Source organism: Pristiophorus japonicus, unplaced genomic scaffold, assembly GCF_044704955.1.
Source record: "Pristiophorus japonicus isolate sPriJap1 unplaced genomic scaffold, sPriJap1.hap1 HAP1_SCAFFOLD_469, whole genome shotgun sequence".
NCBI classification, from domain to species: Eukaryota; Metazoa; Chordata; class Chondrichthyes; family Pristiophoridae; genus Pristiophorus; species Pristiophorus japonicus.
Genome location: NW_027254373.1, coordinates 151584 through 170598, shown reverse-complemented (window position 1 = coordinate 170598; position 19015 = coordinate 151584).

The window sequence follows — 19015 nt, the reverse complement described above, 5'->3', positions numbered from 1 at the left end:
AACCGTCAGGGCTGCTGACCGAGGGCCGTGCGGCTCTTTGTCGGCCGGCGCGGACACGATGGGTCGAAATGGCCTCCTTCTGTGCTGTAAATTTCTATGTTTCTAATATCCTGAGTAGGCAGATGGGATCTCAGTTTAACGCCTCATTCAAAGGACAGCATCTTTTACAATGTAGCACTCCCTCTGAATTTATTGTTGAAGGTATTGGTCATATTTCTAATAATAGCCCTGAAATTCCAGTTGACCTCTTCCCGCAGGCAAACGATCTAAAAACAGAAAAAAGATACGCACTTACCTGTTGCTGCTGTGCCCGTCCGAACCTCCTAGCCCGAGGCCTCTGGTGACTGCGCGTCACAGCGCGTGTACATGGGGACGTGCACAGGCCGGGAGAGGGAGAGATGGCGAGAGAGAGATGGCGAGAGAGAGAAGGTGTGAGAGAGAGAGAGAGAGAGAGAGAGAGAGAGAGAAGGCGAGAGAGAGAGAGAGAGAGAGAGAGTGAAGGCGAGAGAGAGAGAGAGAGAGAAGGCGAGAGTGAGAGAGAGAGAGCAAAGGCGAGAGAGAGAGAGAGAGAGAGAAGGCGAGAGAGAGAGAGAGAGAGAGAAGGCGAGAGAGAGAGAGAGAGAGAAGGTGAGAGAGAGAGAGAGAGAGAGAGAGAGAGGGAGAGATGGCGAGAGAGAGATGGCGAGAGAGAGAAGGCGAGAGAGAGAGAGAGAAGGCGAGAGAGAGAGAGAGCGAGAGAGAGAGAAGGCGAGAGAGAGCAGCCAATCAGGTGTAGTATAGATTCCCATTCATAGTAATTCCCATCCATATGTCCGGAACTCCGATTACTATGAATGAGAAACCCCCCCAAACACAATAAAAAATAGAAAATAAAGTACACAGTTAACATTCATTTAAATTAAAGTTGTTTTAAAAAAGTCAGCAAACTATTTTTTTGTAAGTTTTTTTAATTAAGCCTTAAAAGAAACTTACCGTAGTGGGAAGGGTTTTTACAAATAAAATGTGTTTTTATAACTTTATTTTTAATGCGTGTGTGTATTTTTAAACACTTGCACCTGTAACAGTAGGCTATACGCCTGCTTTTTCAGGCACAAGATTTTTGAGGACATTTGCTGGGCAAGATATGTGTAAATATCGGAAATCTTGCCCCGCAAGTGTCCTCGCTCCTGATATGCGCGAGATCTGTCAAGCCAGAAACTTGACAGATCGGAAAAGCCGGTTTCCAATGCATGCGCATTGCACGCTGAAACCCGGCTTTTCCGATGCCTTCCCAGGTCTGTAGAAACTTCGTACGGACACGGGACATCGGAATTTCAGAGCCAATCTTTGTATGAGTATGGTAGTCACTTTAAACATTAGGTTCCGCTAGCTGCTTCCTCAAATTGCAGACAACACATTTTACAGGCAGATATGCAAAAGGTCAAAGATATTATACTTAAAAAGCATTTCCTGACATCCATGTGCAGAGAGCTATCATTCTCTGATTTAGTCGGCAGGACATCACAGACTTGTCAGGTCTACAAGACGGGAAGGAGTATAATTCTTTGTGATTCATTAGACAGACAGTTCTGTAGTCAAGAGCTGCTGGTTCTCTTTGAACTCTACTGTAAGTGGTAGCAGCATTTGTGTGGGCAAACATTGGTTTGATTCCCTTTGGCCGGATAGTCGAGGGACAACTTGAGTCAGATGTGTAAGGAGGACAGGAAGGTGGTAATTTGTAGTCCATTTGACAGACAACGCTGTAGCCAGCAGCTGTTAGTTGTGGATTTATATTTGGCAGCTTTCACCCAGCTCACCAATCATTCAACAGCAATTGGGCAGACCAGAGACTCCATGGCAACAGACAGCCACATAAGGAATTGGTTTACAAAGGTCAGTCTTGTGTTGAGTGTTAGCACAGCGCCTTTGTTGTTTTTGATGTTTCCAGAATACTAAAGTCTATAATTACCGTAAATCTACTGCTAGATTTGATACTATTCATTTATCTGTTTATTGTTCAATCAATCTGGCCAGTAGTTTATTGCCTAAGCCACAGTCTGAGTTTTTAATCTTCTGACTTTCTGAAGTTGAGACCACATGGTATATCCAGTAAGCTGAGAACACAGTGACAATGGGATGCTGCGGGATCTATTGGCCTGCTATAGTTATCTTGTGATCAGGCAAGTAAAGTATAAGGAACAAGGGCTCTCTTATAGGGGTGGTTTGTGATAATGAACCCAAAAAAGGCAGCCCATGTAAAAACCCCAAAACATAGCAGTCCCAAAATATGCTATTTTGCATTTATCTACATTGATCACATATTGGTCCAGTTCACTAACCTATACCCTCTGTATTCTTCCTCATAGTCTTCGAGCCTGTCTGTCCCTTTACATTCTTCTTCACATTCCACTAACTTACATAAGAACAGATGAAATAGGAACAGGAGTAGACCGTCTGGCCCCTTGAGCCTGCTCCGCTATTTAATATGATCATGGCTGATCCGATCAGGGACTCAGGTCCACTTCTCTGCCCGTTCCCTATAACCCCTTATCGATTAAGAAACTGTCTATCTCTGTCTTAAATGTATTCAATGACCCAGCTTCCACAGCTCTCTGATGCAGAGAATTCCACAGATTTACAACCCTCAGAGAAGAAATTCCTCCTCATCTCAGTTTTAAATGGGCGGCCCCTTATTCTAAGATCATGCCCTCTAGTTCTAGTCTCCCCCATCAGTGGAAACATCCTCTCTGCATCCACCTTGTCAAGCCCCCTCATAATCTTATACATTTCAATAAGATCACCGCTCATTCTTCTGAATTCCAATGAGCAGAGGCCCAACCTACTCAACCTTTCCTCATAAGTCAAGCCCCTCATCTCCGGAATCAACCGAGTGAACCCTTCTCTGAACTGTCTCCAAAGCAAGTACATCCTTTCTTAAATATGGAAACCAAAACTGCATGCAGTATTCCAGGTGTGGCCTCACCAATACCCTGTATAACTGTAGCAAGACTTCCCTGCTTTTATATTCCATCCCCTTTGCAATAAAGGCCAAGATTCCATTGGCCTTCCTGATCACTTGCTGTACCTGCATACTAACCTTTTGTGTTTCATGCACCAGGACCCCCCAGGTCCCGCTGTACTGCAGCACTTTGCAATCTTTCTCCATTTAAATAATAACTTGCTCTTTGATTTTTTTCTGACAAAGTGCATAATCTCACACTTTCCAACATTATACTCCATCTGCCAAATTTTTGCCCACTCACTTAGCCTGTCTATGTCCTTTTGCAAATTTTGTGTGTCCTCCTCACACATTGCTTTTCCTCCCATCTTTGTATCGTCAGCAAACTTGGCTACGTTACACTCGGTCCCTTCTTCCAAGTTGTCTATGTCCTCACATTCTTCCTCACAGTTTGGCACAGCCCCAGTTTGATTTTATCAAAAGAATTTGATTGGTCTCCTGTGCCCAATTTCAAATTATTTATGCACATGTAGACTGTCAACACTGACCACTCCAGGCACACTACATTTTGACAATCCAAGAGATGTTCTTTTACTCCAACTATTTGTGTTCTATCTGAAAGCCATCCCTCTATCCAGGGAATGAATTTATAAAAAGCTACCACTATATCTTAAAACTAGGAGTCTTATAAAATATTTCTTAGCCGGCATTTTATCAAATACCTTTTAAAGTCCAAATATACTACATCCACCACCTTCCTGTTGTTTCTAGGTTCAGTAATTTCTTTTAAGAAATCAATTAGTCAAGCATGACCTGCTCTTTATAAATCTGTGTTAACTGTCTCCATTTAGTCTTTAAGTGTTCACTAATGTCAGCCTATTTTCTTACTACCAATGTGAAGCTAATTGGTCTATAATTACCTGGTTTATCACATTCTCCTTTTTGATTAGGAGTATAAAATTCATCATCCTCCAGTCCTTTGATACAATTCCTGTTTTCAAATAATTTTGGATTATTATGATTAGTACTTCTGCTATTTCATCACAACACGTTGCGATTTATTTAGTGCCTTTGATTGAAGCACAAGGCAAAAAACACCCCCCAAGCCGAATGAGCAAAAACCTGGTCAAAGAGGTGGGTCTCAAGGAAGGTCAAAGAGGGAGGTGGAGAGAGAAAGTTTTCCATATTATGGGCCTAGGCAGATGAAGGTACAGGGAAATGGGAAGGGGGTATACGGGAGACCAGAGTCAGAGGAATGAGGAGCTTTGGGTGGGATGGTGGGGGCAGATGTTGGGGCAGCATTGAAAGAGGTTACAGAAATATGGATGAGGCCATTGAGGGAATTAAACACATGGATGAGAATTTTAAAATTGAGATATTGGGGGGATGGCAGCCATTGTAGGTCAACAAGAACTGGGGTCATGGGTGAGCAGGACTTGGTGTAGGATAGGATAAGGCAGCAAAGCTTTGGAAGTGACAAAGGCACGGATGAGGGTTTTAGGGATAGATGGGCTGAGGTAGGGGTGAAAGTGGGCAGTGCTACAGATGTGGGAGTAGGTGGCCTTTCTGGTGGGGAGGATATGGTGTCAGAACCTCAGCTCACGGAGAATAGCACACCAAGGTTACTGCCTGATTCTTCCCAGACAGTTGCAGGCGAGGGTTTGGAGTTGGTGGCAAAGCTATGGGGTTTGTTTCAGGGGCTGAAGACAATGGCTTAGGTCTTCTCAATGATTAGCTGGAGGAAATTGTGAATCATCCAAGAATGCATGGGCCTCCGACAAGTCTGAAATGTAGGCCTGTTACAACTTAAGTCCCCGTTCTAAACTAGTTTCCTTTTTAATAGCTATATTCATTAATGGTTGTAATCCATCTCATCTCCCTCGTCCTCTGATATTCCCATAGTCTTTCCTTCACCCAACTCTATAAGTAGCAGTAATATGTTTCTCTGCAATTCCTTTATTTTCTATTATAAAATTGTCTTCATCATCCTTTAGTGGTCCCGTCCTTTCTTTAACGATCACGCTCGATCAAAAACTGACACTGGAATTTCCTCCTGGGATCTCGATCAGCTGGCATAATTTTGCTGGAAATCCGGGATAGATACTGATGTTTCTATGAACCTTCTGCCAAGGAATAAAATGTACCATTTTTGCCTCAGCCATAGACTTACTTGTCTAACCTCCTGATTAATGAGTCTCCCATTACTCAGATCAGTCTCTTATGCTCATTGGCTCCCCAAGTAGTACAATACTCTGCAGGACTATGGCTCACATAGCCTCTATGCAGTCTCCACTAACTTTCTCCTTTCCTTCAAAAGAAAAAGGCCTTTTTGACTGATGCTGAATCAATTCCAGCTATTCCAGACCAGGGAAATACTCTCAGCCCCATGCGGCGCCCATCTTTTGTTTTATTTATTCATTTACAGGATGTGGCCGTCGCTGGCAAGGCCGGCATTTATTGCCCATCCCTAATTGCCCTCGAGAAGGTGGTGGTGAGCCGCCTTCTTGAACCGCTGCAGTCCGTGTGGTGAAGGCGCTCCCCACAGTTCCAGGACTTTGACCCAGCGACGATGAAGGAACAGTGATATAGTTCCAAGTCGGGATGGTGTGTGTGTGACTCGGAGGGGAACGTGGAGGTGGTGGTGTGCCCATGCGCTTGCTGCCCTTGTCCTTCTAGGTGGTAGAGGTCATCTTGATCACCTGCCTATTGGCTGTCTTTCTTATATCCATCACCATTTTCCAGCTCTTCCCTTTCTCACTTTTCTCTCTAGGAATAGCCATGCTTCGTAGTGCATGGTTTAGATATTTTCCCCTGGAATTGTACACTCCACAATGTGCCTGGGTATTTCTCAAATTCAGCAATCTGATGCTCATGTAGCAACTCAACACCAATTAGCGATGTGCATTCACCCGACACCCGACACGCATATTGCACCACACTTTTTAATAATATCCATCAGCTTTACCTTGAAAAATGTTTACTTCTATCTCTTATACCTGTCCTTTTACAGGAGCAGGAGGAGGAATCCTTTGTCGTTAGTGAGGAAACAAATAGGATTTTGTGTGTAAAATTGTAAAGATTTTCCCCTCCGCAATTTATTGGTGACTATTTAAAAATAAAATTTAAGTACACTAATAGATGATACTACAAACTTAGTAGTGGGTGCTAGGAGCTATCCTTCACTATAAAGAATGTTATAAGTAGAATATCTAAACCAAGCCATTCCACAAAAATACAAAAGAAAAAGACAGACGGGGAATCACCAAGATGTCAAGTTAAACCGAGGCACCATCTACCCTCACAGGTAGACATAAAAAGATTCCATGGTACTAATCGAGAGGCAGGGAAGCTCTCCCCAGTGTTCTGGCCAATATTTATCACTCAAGCAACATTACTAGAACAGATTATCTGGTAATTTGTCTCATTGCTGTTTGTGGGAGCTTGCTGTGCACATATTATCTGCCACATTTCCCTACTTTAGAGCGACTGCACTTCAAAAGTACCTCATTGGCTTATCTTGGTGAAAGGCGCTATATAAATGCAAGTCCTTTCCTTTTATTTGTGCATTTTGCTACCTTTTTTGAAGTGCACTTTTTAGGGTTTTTTCCCCACTGTGGCTGACATCAGACTCAATGGGTCTTTCCTTCCTGTTTACAGTGCTGTTCAAAACTACTAATCCCAATGAAATGTTTATTTTCCCCATGCATCTGTAAAGAAGCTAGGTTTATTCTAACAATGTTTTCTAAACTTGTTCATTAACTATGAAGGAGTGAATCATCTCTATCTTTCCATGCTAGGACTATAACAAGTTTAACAGCATGTTTTTCAGACTCATCTTATGCAATCTATGCAGACGTAGAAAAGCTTTGTAAAATGTTTTACATTTCTTAAGACTCTTACACATACACTGAACAAATATCTGCATTCTGTTAATTGATACTCCAAACAAAATATATTGTTCCTGACTCAGTTGAGCATTGGCTGCAAAACTGGCCCATCCAATGGAATAATTTGGAAGTTTTTGAGACAGAGCAATTTTTCAATGTACAAATATTTCTGGTTCTGATACGTCGCCAAGATCAGACTGTTCTTCGGCTAATTTAAGCATTCTGATATCATTACCAAACTGAAAAACACTATTTTCTTTTTCTCTTTCCAAAGTTTTACCTCTCCTTAAAAATCAGTGACATGTGTTGGCTCAGTGTGCCAACAGGTCTCCACAAGTGAGAGACTACACAGTAAACATTGGCAGGCGAATTTTAAGTGCAGGGAGTTGGCCAATACTGACCACAATCTTCCCATCTAATGTTGCGGAACAGGCTCGAAGGGCTAAATGGGCTACTCCTGCTCCACGTCCACTTTCCAGAACTGATCGTAGGTGATTGAGTTGTCCTCTTCTCCCCCACCTGGAGACATGGAGGTGAATTACACACTGCTCCAAGCGCCACTGCTCCAACTCTGATCAGGGAAATTGGCATAGGCCAGGAATGAAAGTTGCTTCGTCAGGTTTAGTAGACATTATACAGTGCATTCATCCACTGAACATTCGGCAGAACTGTGTGAATTCAAATGTGAACTAACGGATGTGAAATAATACTGCCAAGGGGTGAAATTACAAAAAGTATAAATACACTGAACTGTGGAGATGGGAGTTTGTCCTGATCATTTTAAAATGTCCTTTTCTCTTATTATCTTCCCATCAATCACTTCTGTCACCATACTACCCATCAGCTGACACAGAATCCGACAGAATGATCTGGGTTATTGCAATACAACATTCAACCATCATGAAGTAATCTAGCTAGTCTTTAGACGAGACCTGACAAAACTCAGCTATTGAGAATGGTTGATATCAACTAGTCAGTCAAACTTCAGATTTAATCCTGGGTCCCTCGGATGAGTGTTCAACATTCTACCATAAGTTAGTAGGCATTAACAAAGTAACCTCTGATGTAGAATGTGCTTAATGATGGACAGACAGCTCAGACCAGTAATTGAACTCACTACAATGAACCCAATTTTCTTTTTAGTCTTTCCATTTGATAAACCATATTTCGCTGTACTCAAACAATGTCAGTTTTATAACTCTCTAGGAGAGTAGTTAAACATTCCTGTAATTATAGAAAACATATGACAATCATTTCCAAGTCAATTAACTGCAGATTGCCAAACACAACCTGCTTGAAAGCTGCAGAAAATAGATCTGACTTTAGATATCTGAGAGTTCATAATAATAGAGGACTGTAATAAAATCTCCACTCTGGCATCTGTCAGCATTTATTGAGAATCACAACAGACAAAAGACAGGAACTGGAGAGAAACCCGGGAATCTTTCAGCACCAGCCGTTCAAACAGTTGGCAGGATACGCAATGATTACCAGAAAAGAAAGTTTGAAGAAAAGGATAAATTATGAACATAATAAAGCTTTGTACTTCACCAAAGTTTGCGTTATGACGAAAGCCAGTTGCTTCTTTCTCCTTTCCTGTAAAGTATCGAGACCAATGTGGGGTTTCAAATGCATTGTACTTAATGGCATTTGGGATTTGTCAGCTGTGTTTTTCTTATTCCCAGAGTATAACAACCATGAAATATAATGCTCGATTATAACTCACATATTGAATGTAAATAATTGTTACATTTTTTTCCTTGTGCAGGGAATACCAATGGTGCTAACTGCATATCTCTATGGCAGTCAAAAAAAACCTTGTAAATGTATGTTCAAATACTAAATATGGTCTACGCATTGTTAGAGGGCGACAAAATGTCAACTGTGAAATGCAAGTTGGCCAAAATTGAATTGTATGGAATGTAAAGCTAGATCAACATCCTGGAGTTTTGTTGAATTATCTTTGGAGTTTGGGAGACATGTCGGAGAGTTTACCTTATAGGTTTTGCCTACCGTTATTTACTTCCTTCAGGAGACTAATGTTGGGCAACATCCATATGCCAAATTATAAATAAAGACTTGGATTTATATAGCACCTTTCACGACCATCGGACATCTCAAAGCGCTTTACAGCCAATGAAGTACTTTTAGAGTGTGGTCACTGTTGTAATGTAGGAAACGCGGCAGCCAATTTGCGCACAGCAAGCTCCCACAAACAGCAATGTGATAATGACCAGATAATCTGTTTTTTGTTATGTTGGTTGAAGGATAAATATTGGCCAGGTCACCGGGCATAACACCCCTGCTCTTTTTTGAAATAGCACCATGGGATCTTTTACATCCACCTGCAAGAGAGCAGACGGGGCCTCGGTTTGTCTCATCCAAAAGACAGCATCTCCGACAGTGCAGCATTCCCTTATCATCATCATCATAGGCAGTCCCTCGGAATCGAGGAAGACTTGCTTCCACTCTTAAAATGAGTCCTTAGGTGGCTGAACAGTCCAATATGGGAATTACAGTCCCTGTCACAGGTGGGACAGACACTTGTTGAGGGTAAGGGTGGGTGGGACAGGTTTGCCGCACGCTCTTTCCGCTGCCTGCGCTTGATTTCTGCATGCTCTCGGCAATGAGACTCGAGGTGCTCAGCGCCCTCCCGGATGCACTTCCTCCACTTAGAGTGGTCTGTGGCCAGGGACTCCCAGGTGTCGGTGGGAATGTTGCATTTTATCAAGAAGGCTTTGAGGGTGTCCTTGTAACGTTTCCTCTGCCCACCTTTGGCTCGTTTGCCGAGCAGGAATTCAGAGTTGAGCACTTGCTTTGGAGACTCGTGTCAGGCATGCGGACAATGTGGCTTGCCCAGCGGAGCTGATCGAGTGTGGTCAGTGCTTCAATGCTGGGGATGTTGGCCTGGTTAAGGACTCTAATGTTGGTGGGTCTGTCCTCCCAGGGGATTTGTAGGATCTTGCAGCGATATCGTTGGTACTCCCTCAGTACTGCACTGGAGTGTCAGTCTAGATTTTTTGTGCTCAAGTCCCTGGAGTGGGACTGAAATAAAAAAACAGAACATGGTGGAAATGCACAGATCATCAGTATTGAGAGAAGACAGGCTAACATTACTGGATTGTTCATTTCTTTGCACCTTTTTAATGCTGACATTTTAATAATGGTGAATTCAAAATGCTGGCAAAACAGTGGGTCTGCCAATCCTAAAAATCTGCACCCCCTCCCCCCCCCCACCACCTCCATGCTGGTAGTGTATTCTTAGAGGGTCTATACTTGAAACATCAGCCAACACCCAGCCCATGGAACCAGCTTTCCCAGTTATAGGAGAAGTTACTGAAGTCAATGCAAACTTCAGGAATTGTAGTTCATTTTTCTACAGGGTATTCTGTAACCCTCTGATCGGAGTATTTACTAATATAGAAATGTCTCGTCAGAAAATCCTGTTGGATTATTAGTGATACATCGCAAGAAAATATTAAGGAATTAAGAGCACTGAAAGTAAAATGCAGCCCAGAAGTATCCAGTGTGGAACTGAAAGAATAAAGAGTACTGTGTGAGTTATCTGCATGGACTTTTCACCTACTGACAACACTGATAACCCACTGACAGTGAACAATAGGACAGGCGACCGAAGTTGGAATAAATGCTCTGCTAGGCCTCAGGGGGAGAGTCACAAGTTGACGGTTCTGCATAATTGAAAAATGCATCGGGGGTGAGCTCCACTCCCCAGAACCCGCAGAAACCTAAAAAGAAATAAAAGGGAGCACTGGATTGAAGGGGGCGGGAAGAGGAATAACGGAAAAAAAAAACTTGCATTTATACAGTGTCTTTCATGACCTCAGGATGGCACAAAGCGCTTTACAGCCAATGAAGTTCTTTTGCATTTTAGTCACGGTTGTAATGTAGGAAATTACAATTTCTCCATGTAGTCCATGTAAGCAATACAGGAAGTAATAATACAAGGCTCTCAAAAAATCACATTTGCAAGGATTACGTCAAAACTCATACGGGATGCAAAGTAGCGATGTGACTGACTCTTGGTGTAAAAATATTTATGCTACTTTAATAAGTAACTGGGACAGAAAGTGGGGAGGAATTGATCTTGGAAGAGACTGAGAGTGAAATGTAATTAACCATTAGTTATGGATACTCAAATGTACAAGAACCAGATAGCCAAAGAAAGAGACAATAAAATGTACACATATGAACACTAAAAGAATTATGACATGCCAGAACTGAAGGCAAAGGTCAGTGATAAGAGGAATGAGAGGTTATAGTTATGAAGAAAAGCTTGAAAAATTGGGGCTTTTTCCAGCGCAACAGAGGAAAGTAAGGTGGTGAAAGTTCCAATCGTGTAAGTAGGCGTATCAGTAACAAGGGGGGCACATCGATAGGATTATCTCCAGATGAACAAAGCGAGAGTTGAGAAGATTTTGTTTTTGCATTAGAGTTTGGAATATTTTACCCTAAGGTCGCTATTGAGGCACAGAATGGATTATCGCTTAAAAGAGAATTGGATAAGCATTTGTAAATAGATATAAAATACAGGAAGGGCGGAGGAATGAAATTAGTAACAGATAGCTCGAGTTGAAGAGCTAACATTGGCACAGGACTGGTGGACTAACGCCTCCTCGTGTGCTATCATTTCTGTCAATACTTCCCTTTTTTTCTTTGAAGAACTCACTCTAATGCAGGTAATACTACAGCAATTTCCACGCAGGCATAACATTTTGCGTGCTTTATTTTCAGTGTAAAATATTAAAATATCAAACCATTTCTTCAGTACAGACATTTTCTTTTTTAATTTGCTTTGCCCTACAATTTTCTCTTAATCTTGTGTTCCATGTCTCAGCCAATAAAGGCAAGTATTCCGTATGCCTTCTTAACCACATTATCCACCTGGCCTGCTACCTTTAGGGATCTGTGGACCTGCACTCCAAGGTCCCTTTGTTCCTCTACACTTCTCAGTGTCCTACCATTTAATGTGTATTCGCTTGCCTTGTTAGACCTCCCCAAATACATTACCTCACACTTATCCGATTCAATTCTATTTGCCACTGTTCTGCCCATCTGACCAGTACATTGATATCTTCCTGCAGTCTACAGCTTTCTTCTTCATTATCACCACACAGCCTAATTTAGTGTCATCTGCAAACTTCTTAATCATACCCCTAATATTTAAGTCCAAGTCATTGATATATACCACAAAACCCACTGGATACAGCCTTCCAGTCACAAAAACACCCATCAACCATTACCCTTTGCTTCCTGCCTCTGAGCCAATTTTGGATGCAACTTGCCACTTTGCCCTGGATCCCATGGGCTTTTACTTTCATGACCAGTCTGCCACGTGGGACCTTATCAAAAGCTTTGCCAAAATCCATATAAACTACATCATACACACTGCCCTCATCGACCCTCCTGGTTACCTCCTCGAAAAATTCAATCAAACTAGTCAGACACGACCTTCCCTGAACAAATCCATGCTGACTGTCCTTGATTAATCCAGGTCTTTCCGAATGAAGATTTATCCTGTCCCTCAGGACTTTTTCCAATAATTTTCCCACCACCGAGGTTAGGCTGACTGGCCTGTAATTACTCGGTCTATCCCTTTCTCCCTTTTTAAACAAAGGTACAACATTAGCAGTCCTCCAGTCCTCTGGCACCACATCTGTAGCCAGAGAGGATTAGAAAATGATGGTCAGAGCCTCTGCTATTTCCTCTTTTGCTTTTCTGAACAGCCAGGGATACATTTCATCCGGGCCTGGGGATGTATCCACTTTCAAAACTGCTAAGCCCTTAATACTTCCTCTCTCACTATGTTTATCTCCTCCACTATTTCACACTCCTCCTCCCTCATTGCAATGTCTGCATCGCCCCTCTCTTTTGTGAAAACAGATGCAAAGTATTCACGTCTTCCTCCTCCACACACAGATTACCTTTATGGTCTCCAATAGGCCCCACTGTTTCTCTAGTTATCCTTTTGCTCGCAACGTATTCAAAAAATATCTTTGGGTTTTCCCTGATTTTACTTGCCAATATTCTTTCATGCTCTCGTATTGTTTTCCTGATATTGTTTAATTGCACCCCTGCACTTCTTATACTCCTCCAGAGTTTCTGCAGTATTGAGTTCCTGGTATCTGTCATAAACTTCCCTTTTTTTCTTCATCGTACCCGGTATGTCCTTGGACATCCAGGGGGCTCTAGGTTTGTTAGCCCCATCTTTTTTTTAAAGGGAGCAGACTATCTGCAAACTTTGAAATTATGCCAAGTCCAAGTCATCAATATCCTCCAAATCAAAAAGAGCAGCTGTCCTAATACTGACCCCTGGGGACTACCATCTCCAGTCAGACCGTGCATCACCACACTCTGCTTTCTGACCCTGAGCTAATGTATCCATGCAGCCACTGCCTCTTTAATCCCATGGACTTCAATTTTTCTAACAAGTTTATTATTTTATTAAATATCTTTGAAAGTCCATATACACATCATCAACCACTCTACCCTCATCAACCCCCTTGGTTCCTGTCATGTATCCTACATGGTTACTGTTGGTACTATCACAAGGTGTGCCACCAGAGGGCACTGCAGTGGGAGACTTGTAGGTTACCTGTACAGGTGTGCCTGGCCTAGTATAAAAGGCAGGCCACCAGGTGTGATCCTCAATAAAGGACTAAGGTCACTACAGTTCAAGTACAACACATTGCCTCGTGGAGTCATTATTAGAGCATCCAAAGATGTAACAGTTATTTTATTAAAGAACTCAATCAAGTTAGTCAAACACAATTTGCCTTTAACAAGTCTGTGCTGGCATTCATTTTTAAATCCATATTTCCCAACTGCCAATTCATTTTCTCTCATAATTCTCAAAGTTTCCCACTCTAGTTTTATTGTCTTTAAAAATTCTACCACCATCATTTTGTTTTCTTTATTTTAGTTAAAAAAATACCTACTACTTTATCACATTATTTCCAGGCCCTGTGCCCTACTGTACTTGGGTCAACCATGAGATGGAAGTGGAGCTTGGTAACAAGCTGACTGTCTCTCCCTTCTGTAGAACATCACCTGGCCTTGACCTTCGTACCAGCTCACAGTGACGAGACAGAGATTGGGAACTTGGCAGAGTGCCGGATCTAAACGCTCTCAATATCTGTGGTACCTTGCGCCGCACTCAATGTAAATATTTATTTCTGTGTGTTCTGCAGCTGCTATTTGTTTAGCCAGGCTATTGTGTCAGGCTAACTGGGTCTGATAATAGAACTCCATTGTGGCATGAACATTGCAGGATCTCAGGGTACCCATGCTTCTATAGCCACACTGTTACAATGAAATTTTTTTAAATCAGTCCATGTTAAATTGAGCAGAACATAGCCTGCTCAAGTTGTTCTTTCGTGGTATTTCAATTGATGTTTGATTACTTCCATTTCAGGTGAATTACAACTGCATATGTGGTTATATTGGCATTATGAGCCAAACACTGAACATGTATTAACTACCAGAAAAACAATACTCTTCGATACAAGCACAGATGTGTCAGCTGGCAACATCAAGGGTCAATACGTTAAAATATCAATGAAACGTACTGAATGTTAGGCAACAATTGCACTCTTGTAAAACATACAAACAAACTTGGTTATCATTAGGATTGTAGGCAGAATAGCATTTTTAATGAACTTATTCAACGCAATCCTTTGGTTTCTTTACAGCTGCAAAACTGAAGTGAATTTTTAATTATAAAATGGAGATATTTTGTGATCACATTTACAGTTGTGCAAAGAGAATCTCAACAGACATATAACTCATCTGGTATAATCTTAAAGTATAATATAAATTGACACATTTATTGTATAATTTCCTGACCGAACATTTAATTCGTACATCGCAAATCTAAAATCATATTTAAAGCAAATATAAAGCTCTGAAATATATTAGCAGGTGAACAGTCGGTGTCTATTTGCAACACCACCATTTGACCAAAGGTGTTGGAGTACTTCAGAAGTATCGAACTTTCAGACAAAAGCAATGTGTTTTTAACCCTGCCCAGAAACATCATGTCATTTAAAAAATCTAAATGAAGTCATTATTGTATTGTTAACATATCATTACATTTTGCCAATGCATCATAGGCAATCCCTCAAAGTGCTTCCACGCCAAAAAGGGATGAGTTCACAGGTGTTTCAATGAAGGACCTAATATTCCAGATCTCGAACTACATCCTGAAGGGTGGAAGATGCCTGTGCGTGGGTTTTTTTAACGTGGGGTGACCGTTGCACACCAGCCACCACGCGGGCTTGACAGAGCTAGGTCTTGGTCCAGTGACAAGGGTTAACCAGGACGACTAGAGACCTGCTCTGCTGCACAGACCTAGTGCGCACACATATCGCAGTGTGGGCTGGGCCCGTGCTGCCCCTGGGCCCTCGCCTCTCCTGGGTCCCGGTCACTTCCCTCTACGGATTCTTTCCTCTCCTTCGCCCCTCCTGCTGTACCTGCCCGCACTGCAATCAGCAGCCGTCGCCCTCCTGCAGCAGCACGCGCTGCTCCCTGCAGCGGCATACCACCGCACGCTGCTCCCTCCAATGGCCCCGGCCTGCTGATGGTCTTACAGGCCGGGACCACCCCGACTTCTGGGCCAGGCTGTCGCACACTACTGTCAAATAACTCCGACCATTCACAATAATTCAAAATAAATAATTTTATTGAACTTCATAGACAGAATTATGAATAATGCATTATAATTAGCGACCCAGTAGAACTTTAAAATGTTAATTGGTGGAAATCACTTCAAATATGGCACTTTTCCCGTATAAACAGAAATAGTAACCTAATACGGGGGAGGTGCGAGAGCGACAGCGAGAGCGCGGGTAGGGGATAGCGCGGGGGAGGGGGAGGGGGAGAGCGGAGAGCAAGAGTCGGCCTGGGGCGGGCAGAACGAGCGGGGGGGGGGCAGAGCGAGCGGCTGGGGGGCAGAGTGAGCGGCGGGGGGGGGGGGCAGAGCGAGCGGCTGGGGGGGGGGCAGAGCGAGCGGCGGGGGGGGCAGAGCGAGCGGCTGGGGGGGGTGCAGAGTGAGCGGCGGGGGGGGGCAGAGCGAGCGGCGGGGGGGGGCAGAGCGAGCGGCAGGGGGGGGCAGAGTGAGCGGCTGGGGGGGGGGGCAGAGCGAGCGGCGGGGGGGGGGGCAGAGTGAGCGGCGGGGGGGGCAGAGTGAGCGGCTGGGGGGGGGGCAGAGCGAGCGGCGGGGGGGGGGGCAGAGTGAGCGGCTGGGGGGGGGGGCAGAGCGAGCGGCGGGGGGGGGGCAGAGCGAGCGGCTGGGGGGGGGGCAGAGCGAGCGGCTGGGGGGGGGCAGAGCGAGCGGCTGGGGGGGGGGCAGAGCGAGCGGCTGGGGGGGGGGCAGAGCGAGCGGCTGGGGGGGGGCAGAGCGAGCGGCTGGGGGGGGGGCAGAGCGAGCGGCTGGGGGGGGGGGGGGCAGAGCGAGCGGCTGGGGGGGGGGCAGAGCGAGCGGCGGGGGGGGGGCAGAGCTAGCGGCTGGGGGGGGGCAGAGCGAGCGGCGGGGGGGGGGGCAGAGCGAGCGGCGGGGGGGGGGCAGAGCGAGCGGCTGGGGGGGGGGCAGAGCGAGCGGCTGGGGGGGGGCAGAGCGAGCGGCGGGGGGGGGGGGCAGAGCGAGCGGCTGGGGGGGGGCAGAGCGAGCGGCGGGGGGGGCAGAGCGAGCGGCTGGGGGGGGGCAGAGCGAGCGGCTGGGGGGGGCAGAGCGAGCGGCGGGGGGGGCAGAGCGAGCGGCTGGGGGGGGCAGAGCGAGCGGCTGGGGGGGGCAGAGCGAGCGGGGGGGGGGCAGAGCGAGCGGCTGGGGGGCAGAGCGAGCGGCTGGGGGACAGAGCGAGCGGCGGGGGGGGGGGCAGAGCGAGCGGTGGGGGGGGGGCAGAGCGAGCGGCTGGGGGGGGGGGCAGAGCGAGCGGCTGGGGGGGGGCAGAGCGAGCGGCTGGGGGGGGGCAGAGCGAGCGGCTGGGGGGGGGGGGGCAGAGCGAGCGGCTGGGGGGGGGGCAGAGCGAGCGGCGGGGGGGGGGGCAGAGCTAGCGGCTGGGGGGGGGCAGAGCGAGCGGCGGGGGGGGGGGCAGAGCGAGCGGCGGGGGGGGGCAGAGCGAGCGGCTGGGGGGGGGGCAGAGCGAGCGGCTGGGGGGGGGCAGAGCGAGCGGCGGGGGGGGGGGCAGAGCGAGCGGCTGGGGGGGGGCAGAGCGAGCGGCGGGGGGGGCAGAGCGAGCGGCTGGGGGGGGGCAGAGCGAGCGGCTGGGGGGGCAGAGCGAGCGGCGGGGGGGGCAGAGCGAGCGGCGGGGGGGGCAGAGCGAGCGGCTGGGGGGGGCAGAGCGAGCGGCTGGGGGGGCAGAGCGAGCGGGGGGGGGGGCAGAGCGAGCGGCTGGGGGGCAGAGCGAGCGGCTGGGGGACAGAGCGAGCGGCTGGGGGGGGGGCAGAGCGAGCGGTGGGGGGGGGGGCAGAGCGAGCGGCTGGGGGGGGGCAGAGCGAGCGGCTGGGGGGGGGCAGAGCGAGCGGCTGGGGGGGGCAGAGCGAGCGGCTGGGGGGGGCAGAGCGAGCGGCTGGGGGGGGCAGAGCGAGCGGCTGGGGGGGGCAGAGCGAGCGGCTGGGGGGGCAGAGCGAGCGGCTGGGGGGGGCAGAGCGAGCGGCTGGGGGGGGCAGAGCGAGTGGCTGGGGGGGGCAGAGCGAGCGGCTGGGGGGGGCAGAGCGAGCGGCTGGGGGGGGCAGAGCGAGCGGCGGGGGGGCAGAGTGAGCGGCTGGGGGGGGGCAGAGCGAGCGGCTGGGGGGGGGGGCAGAGCGAGCTGGGGGGGGGCAGAGCGAGCGGCGGGGGGGGCAGAGCGAGCGGCGGGGGGGGGCAGAGCGAGCGGCTGGGGGGGGGCAGAGCGAGCGGCGGGGGGGGGGCAGAGCAAGCGGCGGGGGGGGGCAGAGCGAGCGGCGGGGGGGGCAGAGCGAGCGGCGGGGGGGGGGCAGAGCGAGCGGCTGGGGGGGGCAGAGCGAGCGGCGGGGGGGCAGAGCGAGCGGCTGGGGGGGGCAGAGCGAGCGGCTGGGGGGCAGAGCGAGCGGCTGGGGGGCAGAGCGAGCGGCTGGGGGGCAGAGCGAGCGGCGGGGGAGGTGGACGGGAATGCGAGAGCGGTGGACTGGGAGGGGGAGGAGGGGGACGGGGTCGGGGGGAGGTGGCACGGGGGGAGAGGGACGAGGCGCAGGGGGAGGAGAAGGAGGAGAGCGAGGGAGGGGGGCGAGTGAGGGGGGAGATCGAGAGCGAGAGCGGGGGGAGGGGGATGGGAGAGGGAGAGGGAGCGAGAGCGGGGGAGGGGGACGGAGAGGGAGCGAGAGCGGGGGAGGGGGACGGAGAGGGAGCGAGAGCGGGGGAGGGGGACGGGAGAGGGAGCGAGAGCGGGGGGGGGGGGAAACGGGAGAGCGAGCGAGAGCGGGGGAGCGAGACGGGAGAGCTAGGGAGGGGGACGGGAGAGCTAGGGAGGGGGACGGGAGAGCTAGGGAGGGGGACGGGAGAGCGAGGGAGGGGGACGGGACAGTGAGGGAGAGGGACGGGAGGGGGACGGGAGAGGGACGGGAGGGGGACGGGAGGGGGACGGGAGGGGGACGGGAGGGGGACGGGAGGGGGACGGGAGGGGGAGCTAGAGCGGGGGAGGGGGACGGGAGAGCGAGCGAGAGGGATGGAGAGGGAGCGAGAGCGGGGGAGGGGGACGGGAGAGGGCGCGAGAGCGGGGGAGGGGGGGAGGAGAGGGAGCGAGAGCGGGGGAGGGGGGGAGGAGAGCGAGCGAGAGCGGGGAGGGGGACGGGAGAGCTAGAGAGGGGGACGGGAGAGCTAGGGAGGGGGACGGGAGAGCTAGGGAGGGGGACGGGAGAGCTAGGGAGGGGGACGGGAGAGCTAGGAGGGGGACGGGAGAGCTAGGGAGGGGGACGGGAGAGCTAGGGAGGGGGACGGGAGAGCTAGGGAGGGGGACGGGAGAGCTAGGGAGGGGGACGGGAGAGCTAGGGAGGGGGACGGGAGAGCTAGGGAGGGGGACGGGAGAGCTAGGGAGGGGACGGGAGAGCTAGGGAGGGGGACGGGAGAGCTAGGGAGGAGGACGGGAGAGCTAGAGAGGGGGACGGGAGAGCTAGGGAGGGGGACGGGAGAGCTAGAGAGGGGGACGGGAGAGCTAGGGAG